General features: G+C 44.9%; 1 long non-coding RNA gene across 1 annotated transcript; it reads right to left on the bottom strand.

The window, feature by feature from the left end:
• Positions 1–662: 662 nt before the first annotated feature.
• LOC146189276 (uncharacterized) lies at positions 663–7813 on the bottom strand. Its single transcript, XR_014707282.1, has 5 exons — positions 7668–7813; positions 2388–2534; positions 2089–2238; positions 1815–1948; positions 663–708 (listed from the first exon to the last, which is right to left on the bottom strand). It is a non-coding gene; the product is annotated as an uncharacterized LOC146189276 (long non-coding RNA).
• Between the last annotated feature and the right edge of the window lie 5617 nt (positions 7814–13430).

Genomic DNA, 13430 nt, shown 5'->3' with positions numbered 1-13430 from the left:
CTTACCCTAAGCCCAAGCAAAAAAAAGTGTGTGGCAAAAGGTAGGGCCGACCTTTCTCGCCGACCGAAAAGTGGCCGGCCGACCTTCGGCACCCGAATGAGGGCCGGCGTCGGGGATTGACACTGACCTAACGTCGGCCGATTTTCGGCAATCGACTACGGCCCGACCTTTTGGCCCGACGTGATCGAGCACCTGCCGCACGTGGGCCTGCCGTCTGCCAGCGTTACTGAATGGTCGGCCGCTCGTCTGCCCTAGCATTTTGCTGACGAAAGACCGTACGTCGGCCGGTTGCTTCCCGACGCCGGTTAGTGGCCGGCATCGCCCCTCGTGCAAGTATCATGCCATGCATTTAATATATCGTGGCCCATGCATATATAACGGGGTAGCACATACAAATGCATCAAGAAAAGCAGTAGCTTTTCTGATGCCATGAAGAAACAAAAGCTGCAGTATTTGGTGAAAAATTTATTTGTCAACAGCGTTCAGAAAAAGCTCGCGATTTGCTTTTTAATAAGCGTGGATATATATATATATATATATATATATATATATATATATATATATATATATATATATATATATATATATGACTGCGCGTGTGCCACATATGGAAGATGGGCTTGAGGCTTGGTCTCCTTCTTTTGGCAGCCTGTCGACCACTTGATGTCTGCGACTGGTCGGATCTGCGGCAGGTTCCATCTTGGTCAGCTGTATGAAGAAAAGTGTTTTAATTAAATATTTCCTTTTCGCCTACACTTTTACATTGCAGGCAAATATAGGGTGAAAAGGTAGAAAAAATAATGTCTGCTCACTGCCACCAACTGCACTATCACACCAATATATTTTATGCGCTTGACTTCATGCGACCCTACTGAAAACGCATTAGCGCAAAGCCGCAATAGGTAATCAGGATCCGTGAATCCGCGAGAAAGGCGCGATCACTTTGTTTTGCTGGAGTCATGATGTTGCAATTTGCAACCGTAGCGCACTCATACCTTATCCTCCCGAAGCGCGTTCTTGCATGCTAATGCTGCAATTTAATAGTTCTAGCAAAACCAAGTGTCCGCGCTTGTCATAGAGCGCGTATGAGGGATTCCAACGCGGCAGAACAAACAGTTTCCGCGATATTTACATGAAACCTACAATAAGTTTATTCCGTAGAATACAGCTTAATTTTCTCAAACTAGATGGAACTTTTACAGCAAAAGCGACCGGATATTTAACGATAAGTCATCTGATTTATTTTCGTTATTTAACAACCGAGCATTATTTTAAAAATTGTCTCATCAGCCAAGACGGCTATTTAGACAGCCCAACTCTTAGAAGCTTATAGAACCCGTTCTAAATTTTTAAAGCTTGAAACAAGTTAGCTGAACACCTCATGAGCATGTAAGCACCAGGAAATAATCCGCACGATGAAAATACAACTGCTTGTCCAGAAAGCAAGCGCACAGAGCAAAATCAATGTGAAACGGCTCAGATCTGTGTGCATCACATATATAATTCCAAAATCCACAAAATGAACGCACTTGCTCACTTACCTTGCCAGCACACCGCATCACTTAATCATCAATTTTCACGTATATACATCATTACAGCAGAAAAAAAAAATAATAATAATAAACACGGCATAAATCTGGTACTCAGTCCTGGCACGAGCTTGCTTGGCAGTAGCGATGATGCTAGTACAGCTTCTGATCGCTCCTATGGCGAGGGGTGCTGCAATATTTATATCAGTGATAGCATTTGACATTTAACTGGGTTGCATGCGTCCCATCGATGTGAGTCGGATAGAACAAAATCAGCGCTAATACCTGTCCGGCAAGTGCACCGCCATGAAGAAGCGAAAGACCAGCGTTTTAGTGTAGAGGAGACCAAGGACTTCGGGCTTCGGCGAAACGAGCTTCCACTGTCGAAGCCAGTTTCCAGATCAGCTGATATCGCCTCCCTGCACGATCAGCGCAAGGCGCGCACACCAATTACAAAATATGCATTTACAGTAACAAGATGCGCATAAGTCTCAAAACAATACATAATTAGTTGCAGTACATTATCGTATAGAAGAAAATCAGCGATAATTTGACTTACCTGGTCGGTATACATGTCAGTGCATGCACTTCGATGTGAAGAAGTGAAAGACGGGCGTTTTGGGGCAGAGGAGATCGGACCTCGGACTGCAGCGAAAAGAGCTAATTCCACCGCCGCAGCATCGTTTCCAAGTCGGCTCAGCACGTCTTCCTGCGCAATCAGAGCGAAATGCGCACACATCGATTATAAAAAAAAAAAAAAAAATGTACGTAGTAATAAGATGCGCATATATATACGCGCTCCAGAAACAGTTGCAGTATATTGTCGTATTGAACAAAATGTGTGCTAATTGGACTTACCTGATCGGTATAGTGAGTGTCCCTCCATATTAAAAGGCGAGCATTTTGGGACAGGAGATACCCAAGGACCCAGACTGCAGCAAAATGAGCCAATTCTGCCACCGCAGCCAGCCGCAGCCTTGTTTCCAAACGGCTCAGCAAGTCTTCCTGCGCGTTCAGCGCCCACACCAATTATATATATATATATATATATATATATATATATATTTGAAGAAAGATGCAAGGAGTATATAACAAGACAAACATATGCTCCAAAACAATACATTATTATGTTCAGTATAATATCGAATCTAGCAAAAAGCTCCTCTGATCAAGACCGAAAGATCATGTACTTACGCATGTTTTGGTGAACTTCGGCACGAAGAATCTGTACAGAGCGGCTGCAATCATCAGCTACATATATGGGCTGTTCTTTTCAAACGCTGACTGCTGCAGGAGGTTGAGACAGATTGAATTTGCGCGAAATAAAAGCGGACGATAAAATTAGGCAGTAGGCATCGCGCGCGCCCACACGGACTCACGGAGGCTGGCCGTCGACTGAGTGGTGCCGCGCATCTTAGCTCGCGCGGGATGTGTTTTCCCGCCTTTTGGCCACGTGACCTCAAGAAGGGAGGAGGGGGGGGGGGGGAGAGAAGCTGCAAAGGCAGGGAGAATCTCCCTGTCTGCGGTGCATGCAATTCTTTTTTTTTTTTCTTTTTCCCGCTATTTCTCTCTGCTTCGGCATTCCTGTCGCCCCCCGCGGTAGGGTGCCTCGATGCCTTTCGCCTCCCCGTGGCTCTTTCCGCTTTGCCGCAGGGAGAAGAGATGGACCGATGGGGGACAGCGGGTCCCGCGCAGCGAGAAGCAGTTTTCTTTCTTTTTTACGCCCCCCCCCCCCCCCCCCTCCCTCGTCGTTCAAGAAGCGTCGAGGTAGTTTCTTTTCTTTTCCTTTTTCTACGGCTTCTGTAGAGCCCCCGTCTTGATACCAGCGGCTGTAGTTCTTTGCATGAAAAAAATATGGCTTGGAGTGAATGTATGTAATGTTCTGTTAACCGAATATCTTCCACATAAACCAAGTGTGGGGCAGTAGAACACCTGCAGCTTCATTTAGCCAAAATAGCAAGACCTGGCTATGTATATAGTGTTCAGCAACTTTATCGGAACCGTCTTGGAAACTTTTCCAAGACGGTCAAGTTGCAGAACACTGTATATTATGAGTGCCTTTGCAGAGATTACATAGTCCATGCGGATTTATACTTCCCAAAGCAGTACGTGGGTTATTTAGAGTCCCTCGGGCTGTCATATTAATCGCAAACCACATTTCCGTTTTCGCGTTTGGTTTCCATCATAATGCGGCTTCTGCAGCTCGACTAAAGCCCGTGACCTCGAGCTCAAGCTGGTAAATACCGATTGAGCCACATAGTAACTGCTGCAAGTTTCTGACAAAAATATATTTTGTCCATTTGTTTTAGGGATGCATGAAAATCAGTAGAAGGTTGCAGGGCAAAGTGCACCGGATCCGGATGAAAGCTCATAAAAGCTCACCGCCTCTTTTCTTGACCCCGTACGAAATGTAAACTCACGGAGGCTGCGAAACGAATTTAAGGGCGTTTAGGATTGATAGGTTTCGAGGGCACTGGCAAAAGTAATTGACGGTTAACATATAAACCTTAAAGGCACGTGATCTCTTCGGTTTACCGTGGGTTTGCTTAGGGTTACGTTATAGGTTAACTTTATGATGAGGTTGTTTAAATTCAGAGGTTACCATTTAACCATAAAAAAAATGGACAATTACATTCGTAGGTTCACAGCAGTTACCGCGCAAATCTTAGGCACTTAATACTAAGTATGCTTCAAACAGACAATCAGCGCCTACCAGTTCACAAATTCAAGCATAAGTTCATGACAACTCGCGATCAACTACAGAGTGTACCATACCCGCTGCGGCTCAATTAGCGCGCGGTTAAAGCTTTATTTCAAAATATGTATAAATAACAGTTAATTTCACCTTCTGTTGCGCAATGTATAATTCTATCAGCAGGCTCAAATGATATAGTGTCAATATATATCATGCACGCGGTATAACTCAATGTTGCATAAAAATAGCTGTTTCAATGATACGAATTTTCCACTTTTCTCCTGCTAAGCCGACTGCCTCATGGAACGTAGAGGGGAAACCTGCTGTATTGCAGGAGACTTTACTTTGATATGCACAATGTTATTTAGTGATATAATATAGCAGCAGTGAATACGCGGCTGGGGAAAAGGGGATTCGAGGAACTTTATATATATTCTGGCATTTCATACCATATTTCTGCGTGTGAGGCTGACGTTGAAGAATTTAACAAGGTAGACCGCCACTGGTGCAGGAGCCGATCGATCCTCGTCATGTTGCGCGGGATTCTCAAAACGCAATCCCTTTGAATTTTCTCAAAAGAACCAAAGGTTACTTCTTGCACAATGCTTGTGTTCGCAGGCGAATCGTCCGGGCGATCGGCTCTTTGCGTGCCTTTCATTTTTATTTGAAAACTATCAGGACCACATTTGTGTTCTGGATAAAGACAGTCGGCCTCGGCATATTGATATATAAGGAATAAAGCTTTCCTAATCCCCGTGTTTTAACTGAGGCGTGCAAATATTTGTCCCAAGCTGTTCCATTTATCCGCATGTCGGCAATATACTCGAGTTTCGTCTATCGAGAGTGCAGCATATATGTATATATGCGAAGCGTTACAGCTCATTTGGTCCAAAAGCCACCTCGCTAACCCGGTTTTCGCTTGAGTATCGTCGGGTTTTGTCTGAAATATTCGGAATGTGGTAGTAAATATGGAGATGCGGTCCAGGTTCCCACCGGGATCTGTGACAGATGCTGCGCCTTTACTTTCCTATAACCAATTTACAATTAACTGCGGTTGTCCATCGAAATAGAGAGATAGAGAGAAGAATGAGAAGGCGTTGTATCCCGTCGAATGTTAAGGGGAAGCTTGAGCGTCCCCCTAATTTTTATTTCGTTCTTTCAAATATTATTAACTATTCCATCGTACTACTGTGTAAGGTCGTGGAACAATTTACTCTGTGCGACTGCAGACGTGCGTAAGTGCGTGCGTGCGTACGTGCATGCGTCACACACGGCTTCGTGCCGATGTCGGGATAGACTATTAACTCAATAATCTCGGACATCTTGTTCATCCTAAAGTTATAGCTAATTAACGTATGCGCGAAACTTCTGATAAAGCCTAGTGCACACAGGTGCCAACTTTCCCACATCTGCGTTCCTTGATTGTTTATTGATCCAGCCTCCCAATGATACGACCCTGCATGACTTAGCACGTGTTTTCTTGTGGATTCCTCTTGCAAAGTCAATCTACTTTGATTATATTTTCACTATAGCTAGGTGGTGGCGCCTATCTGGGTTCCGCCTTGTCTTCATTATGCCCTTTGTTGTGCGCTATCGGGTATCCGCGAGTTAGTGGATCACATAGGTTACGTTGGGCGGCCTTAACTTTTATACTGGCTTGGAAGTAGAAGGCAGATGCTTGTAGTGCATGGTCAGGGGAAGCAGGCGCACGTGTTCGCATAGTTAGAGGAGATGTTTGTAGACGGAGCATGGATAGCCATAGCAGTATCTAATCTCTGCGAAGCGCTCTGCTATTCAGCGCCCCTATACATATGTGCCAAACGTATGCGAAGTGGGAGACGCCTGTTGCACCCAATCTCCCGCATGCTCTAAGAGACTTTCGGTGGCGCACTGAGTGTGGCGTATTCGATCCCCACCAAATTAAGACAGGCTTTACAGCTGGCATATTGATCCGCACAGTATCAACTTTGGTCAGGTCGAGTCTCACACACGTGTCCTTAAGGACTGCGTCGCAGCTTGGACATTCCGCTGCCTAGCGCCGTGAGTTTTTTCGTCGCACAGTGGAAGGCCGCGCGAAGCGTTCGAACAACGTGTAGTGAAGTCCGTGGGATTGATCATTTGGCAGAATAGGAACGCGGTCGATCGTATTCTTTCGGTGACCCCGTTGTCTTGTCTACTGTTCCCCATGCTAGTGCGTCTCACCTAGATATAGCCAGCTGTTAGTTCTTGGAGAGCAAAGCTTTATCCGGAGGTTGTTGACGCGGCACATCCACCTCAGGAAGGTCACTTTGTACATCGAAGTGATTTGAACTGGGTTCTTGTCTTGAAAGACGCAAGCCTGCGGCTCACGCGTATATGTGTGAGCACAAAGGATCGAGCAATCGACTGTCTGGAAATTTGTTAAGGGGTCAGAGCTCCCGATGGAGTCCTGTTGCAGCTGCGCATTATTGATATACAACGTGTGACCAGAAACTCACTGCATTATATATTTCTTGCCGCTACCTTATATGTTCGGTACTGTTTGCTGTTTTACTGAAACATTATTTATTGTCCCAGTGTGCTTTGCTATTTCCATGTTTATCAATAAGATTTCTTTGGTTCCCTGCTATGTAAATGGTTGAAGTTCACGCCTATGACGTCATGATCGTTTCTACTCTCTTATCCCGGTACTTTTCAAGCAGAAGTCTTAAGTTTCTGGACCTATGCAGCATTCCTTCCATATGCAGGGCTATTCTACAAGCGATCTCTCGGCTTAGTACGTACGACAGATAATTCGCTTTAATCACTTCCGATACATGTTCACGCCTTAAAACTAAAAGTTCTCCATATTATTAGTCTGCAAGCCACAACAAAAACCCGAAATTGCGGCAGCTGCTTCAGGAAAGAATTCTTTTCAATTAGCTTCTTTTATTGCGCGTACCTCGTGTAGCTCTCAATAAATATTCTTAATTTTCAATCACTCTGTCTAACATAGGGGTCTCAAACTCATATTGATATGCAGGATGCGTTGAGAAAATATGTCTCTCGCGGACCAGGAGTGGACAGTAACAAGCAAGAAAATATAGAAGCCATAATTCAAAACAATCTGTAAAACAAAAGCAAAATACTAATAAAATAAATAAAAATCAACTGTTTCGTTCCTATTAAACCACACTCCCATTCTTTGAGCAAAAAGAAAAAGGAACAAAAAAAAAACAGAAAAAGCGGAGCATCTTCGATTTTTTGTGTCCAAACGCGCCGGAGGAGCGCGTTACTTCAGGATGGCTTGGCGGAGTTACTGAAAGGATACAGCGGTTGAAAACTACTACAGTCACTTGTCCTGACAGTATATAAATGCGGATGAAAAAGAGGTCTGGTTGTCCAGCGCCTAGTTATTGAAGGTAACAAAGTTGACTGTCTTGTAATTTTAACTAATAACGCGCAACTTTGGAAAACGCGCTTACATTTCCAACATTTCGTTCGCACGTACAGCGTCCTCGCGCGCTCGAGATCGTCTCTTGGTCGCGCTCTACACTTCTGCAATGAACTTGAAAGCACGCACGCACCCACGAGCACAAGCTGCCGAGTTTTCCAAGAATTGTTGACAAGAAGCGGGGGAGGAGAGGGGGGTAGTTTCCGGTGTAGAATCGGACCGCTAGCTGCGAAAATGCGCCCCTCCGACTTCCGAAAAAAAAAAAAAATGAAAAGAGCCGCCCGTCCCACCCCGGCAGGTCGTAAAAGAGGATGAATGGGCCACACGCAAAGAAACAAAACCAAATGACAAGGACGCTGGTCCGTTTTCTCGCGGCTCTTAGCTTTACCAGACTGTTTTGAGAAAAAAAGTATGAACCTGGACAATAATCATTTTCCTTCGTTTTTTTTTTTCTTCATGTATTTGATCGTAAGACAACTTTGTTCGAAAAGAGCTCCTTCAAAAATAGTATACAAATACCACAAAACTGCATGCTCTCTTCAAAGTCGGCGTGTATACATCTCTTCCCTCGCCCAGTCAGGAACGCTCGCCACCAACTTTCGAGCTGCGGGGGTGACACAGTTGCCCCGCCCTCCCACCATTTCCCCCCTCTTTTCCGCCCTTCCTTCGAAACGTCCGAGCGTGAGGTCGGTTTTGTTTCGTCCGGGTCTCCCTCCGTGTACGCATTTCTCTTCTCCTGCTGCGAAGTAGTGTTTTTAGAATTCGTCTCTTTGCTTGCCTGCCGGAGCGTTCGCCGCGGCCAAGGCTTACCAGTGGCATAATTTCTGCCCCCGTGTGCTTTTTCTCTTCTGCCCGCTTCTTTTATTTTACACAATAGCCTTCTCCTCCCTTACAACGAGAAGTTACGTCTACTCAAGTGCCTTGCCATATAGCGGACGCATTTCAGTGAGTGATACGGGCTAAATGGGGTGTACGGAGCTTGTGCGCCAAAATATAACTGATGTTACAGCACCTACAGCTGCGCTTCGTAATAAGTAAACAGTATAATGACATGATCTACACATGAAATCGCGGTCACCTTGTGGCTTGCTCTTTTTCAGAACTCGGTAAATAATTTTACTAACAGCTATAAGGTTCACTAAAAATGTGAGCGACAAGTTAAACAAACAATAGCATTAATTAATGTAACAAAACATTTACACTGAATAGCATGTATCATTTTGTTCCATACTAAGCGCAAATTACATAACATCGCGAAAAACCAAAGCCAAGTAACAGGCAAATTTAAAAAACAGTAGCAGTCGTGCTCTTCATAACTTTTTTTCAATGTACCGCCTCAACAGTCGGGCCAACGCATTGCCGCACTCTTGCCATTAACCTGGCGCCGTGCCCGGCATTTAGTCCGCCAAAAAAGTCGGGCCAAAGGCCGCTGCGAACTACTTGCCGAAATGGCTGGCGGCTACCTACGGGCCGACCGCTTGCCGTGGTTTACTAGCCGACTAAGTAGGCTGCCGACCATTTTCCGAACGTCGGCCACACGTAAATGGTCGGCCAAGGATGCTTGGGAGGATACACGCGATAGCGGCTTTAATTCCACCGTTTCATTGCGGCATTTTTCTATGCTTGTATTTAAACCGATTAAAATGTATTTTGACCAAAGTGTAAAAATAGAAGAGTTTGGGCAAGGGGTGGTATCTGTCACTCTCGCGGTGAACATCTTCACCGCGCTCCGAGGCCAGGCAGAAAAATGGGAATGAAAGAGGAATGAAAGATGTGCAATAGTGGAGCACTACGGAGCACTTTCAACCTCCTGGGGATCTCTAACGTGCACCGACTACGCACAGCACACGGACGCCTTCCCGCTTCGCCTCGATTATTATGTATCTGTCGGCTTTGAAGTTCAACACTGGTTCATTGGTACAGACGTCAAGTGTCGCAACCATTGCGCCGGAGTTCAGGTTTGTGGCAAGGATGGTACAATAGCTGTTTAATTTTAGGGTGTACCCCAGAAGTATTCAAATAAAGGTCACATTGCTTTTTCATTACGATATTTTTGCATTTGTTTAGGTGTTCTGGCTGAAACGGAAGGCGCTGTACCTAGCGTTTTGGTGGGCACCTATATTTAACTGGGGGAATGGCATTCGGAGACATCGATGCGAAAAGCGAGTTAGCACCCCGAGTAGTGAGGGCATGCTCTCGAAGAAACAAATGCTCTCATGCGTCCTCTACACAGTCCCTCTTATATAGAGCACCCAGGTTGTCCGAAAAATTACGGAGGCCTTTTATATAGCGACTCTGTCGAGGTGATGCAGTAGATAAGATGTCCTAGTACTCTGCCGGAGTACCCGTGTTCCATTACGACATCCGCGGGTTGCGTTTTGATGGAGGCGAAACGAAGACGCGTCCTTATGCTATGCGACGTCATTTCCGTTAAATATACTAAGGCGGCTGAAATTGCTGCGGAGCCCTACATAACGGTGCCTCTTTCTCTATTTCAGTTTTCATTAGTACCTGCCTCCCTTCCCTTACTGCGCGTTCAAGTCTTTACAGAGCAAGTGTGACAGATACTTCTTTCCATTCCCGTGAACTAATAACTATTATTATACAAGGAACGGTCAGAATCGGCTCATCATCCATCGCTCAGGAGTATGACTGATTCTGGTTTTCGCTTTATGGTTGTGGTCCTGCCTTCTTGCCGACAATTGACGCTGTGCTTTTCCCACGTAGTCCATTACAATGTAAATGGATCCTATTACCTTGCTTCCGAAGGGAAGCGTATTTCAGTTCTTCTTTGCACAGCAGCATAAAACTACGCATTTTTTTAATATTTAGCCTCAGTTGCAGATTCCACTTAATGACTGTCAGCCCGTTATACCTAGTGGCACAGGCAGAGGCATATTATTTTATATTTTTCGGTAGCCTCATCATAATATATGTCCGCCTTCTTTGTCCTTAAGACAAATTTCTTTCATAATAAGATTAAGCCGACCCTACCTGCAATACCTGATTTTTAAGCTTAGATGCATAGGAAGGTTATACTGCTGATGTGCGATTAAATATTCTATTCTCAAGCGCCGGCCAGCTAATAACATCATATTTCATTACTCTGGAGGAGGTCTCCTTTACTACAAAAAACCACACAGAAGCAATATATTTTCAACTTTTGTGATGGGTTCAAGAACTGGAAAAAGCTGTCTTTCATCTGGTGGTGTGGTTCCAATTTCATTTTACTCAATCGGTGACTTGGAAGTAATAATTTCACACTAATATATACAAATATAGAGAATACGCCCTTCAACGAGGCTCACCAAAGAATATTTATAGACAATTTCTTGCATTTTATAAAGAACATTTTATCTCAGTTATGTACAGACAAGTGTACAATTCTATCTGCTTTCTGTTTCAAAGATAAGGCAAGGCTGCTGTCTCAGGTGCTATGCGCATACAACTAAGCGGGTTACCTAGTAATACATATATTGTGGCTTACCGTCTTTCCTTTCTTTGACAGCGGCAATAAAACATTTTTGTTCTGCATAGAGTATGTTGTAACTGTCCTTCAACTTGAAGGCAAGATTGCCTGTTACAGAAAAGAACAGGAGAATATTTAGGCATTTATCACAAAAAACACTGTACCTAATAACCAAAGAAGAAGTACAGTGAGAATGAAATATTTAAAATTTCAGAAAATTTTGTACCACGTGAAACTGAATAGACATCTATGCACACCCATTTGCACTTCGCCAAGCCATCGACTTGCACCAGCTTTCATTTACCGAAATATAACATGCACTTCCTTTGGTTTTATAGAAATAAGATCATTGCTTCGATTGGGCGGCCTCGGCGACTTCTAAATAATTGTGCCTAAAAGTCTGAAATGCAAAACTGATGAGGACACTATTACATTTTGATTTTTAATCGCTTTTAAACCGTAAACTTTAAATTTCTTCTTCACAGTGCCTGTTAATCTCTAGCTGGAAATAAAGTGAGCGGCATGCCCCTGACGCAGATGTCCGACAAATCATATGCTGCATCATATTCAGTATTTGCTTAGCATTTGTGTATTTCACATCTAGCGCCTGCGTGACTTCGAGCTAAGGGAACAATGTTAGCATGGGGCCAACCGCTGCGTCCTTCACCGGTCGCGCGAAATGGACGTCGTGAAAGCGCAGGTAATGGTTTGGTTTGTGGGGTGTAACGTCCCAAAGCAACTCAGGCTATGAGAGACGCCGTAGTGGAGGACTCCGGAAATTTTGACCACCTGGGGTTCTTTAACGTGCACTGACACAACCTCTTTACTGTGCGCCTCGTCAAGAAAAGGTAGAAATGCACCAAAATTCGGCCATCGGTTAGTGAAGAACGCAAGGTGGTTCTTTCTGCGGATAATGTTCTTAAAACTCCTTAAATTAAATGAACACGCTGCCAATTTTGTACTCCAACCATATTCAACATCGCTTCTTAAAATTGCACAGCGGTGGTGAGCTCAAAATGTACCGAGTAGTATGGCTCATACTTTAAGGAATATTGGGAGTCTGCCTGGTATGCTCAAGGATGCGGGATCGATTCCTGACTTCGGCGGTCGCTTTTCGGTGGAGGCAAAACGCCAGATGCCCGTTTACTGCGCAATGTCAGCTCACGTTAAAGAACACCGAGTGGTCAAAATTTCCGGAGCCTTCCACTACGGATTCTCTCATTAACCTTGCCTGCGACGGTAACGTCGCTTTGGGACGTTAAACCTCGTGAACCAAATGAAGCCAAAGTTTTGAGCCTAAAACTTTAGAACCATGAAAGGAAACATAAACTTCAGACGCGGCTGTTGAATTTTCTAAAATTCATCAAGTTGCATATTGAGGCGCCTTAAATGAATAATTACAGGTCGCAGGTGCAAAAAAGGTGCCGAATAGCTTGTGGAACAAAACGAGCAATTTCAGTGCACCTCAGTGAGAAAATGTGTGGTGAATTTATTTTGCGTACATAGCCAAACTAGACGCATTCGATGCCCAGCAGCAACAGCGAGAACGGAACGTTCGCTGATGAGACGCTGCAGCGACTACCACGCCCATATTGAAATAAATACTTTCTTATGCCGTGTCAGTAACACAGGCCTGCTTCACCGCGAGGCGAAAAAAATAAACACATAATTATATATGCAACAGGCATATATATGAAAGCATCAGAAAGGACAAGACCTGTAGGTTGTAGCATAATAAGCATGCGCAAGGTGAAGTCCTAGGAACGCTATCCTAAGGTTGCAACCAAAGGCCGCCTTAAGATAGGAAGCAGAAAATGATGCATACAGGTGTATCAAATTACGAGCATTCCTCTTGCTAGTGGCAGTGGTAAGACGCCCGACTACTGTGCCGGAGTTCCCGGGTTCGAACCCGACCTCGGCGGCTGCGTTTCGATGGAGGCGAAACGAAGTGGCGTCCGTGTGCTGTGCGATGTCAGCGCACGTTAAAGATCCCCAGGTGGTCGAAATTACTCCGTAGCCCTCCACTACGGCTCCCCTTTCTCTCTTTCCACTTTCACTCCCACCTTCCTCCCTTCCTTTACGGCGCGGTTCAGGTGTCCACAGAGCAAGTGTGACAGTTACTGCGCCTTTCCCTTCCTGTGAACCAACCAACCATCTTGCTAGTGGCCGCTGGGAGCAGCGATTGCCAGCACTTTTCGATTTGTTGTTCGTGTGGTGAGTCGAGATCATGTGAAAATGATAGGCGCTATCAACCCGTGCGGATGCTTGGAAAGGTGAGGTTAAGACGGCAGTGGAGCCATTGTGGCCTTATGTTCCGACTCAGGT

Source organism: Amblyomma maculatum, chromosome 5, assembly GCF_055883805.1.
Source record: "Amblyomma maculatum isolate TAMU_Amacu chromosome 5, ASM5588380v1, whole genome shotgun sequence".
Taxonomy (NCBI): domain Eukaryota; kingdom Metazoa; phylum Arthropoda; class Arachnida; order Ixodida; family Ixodidae; genus Amblyomma; species Amblyomma maculatum.
Note: the sequence above shows the minus strand (reverse complement) of the source record. Positions and strands in the feature narration are given on the sequence as shown.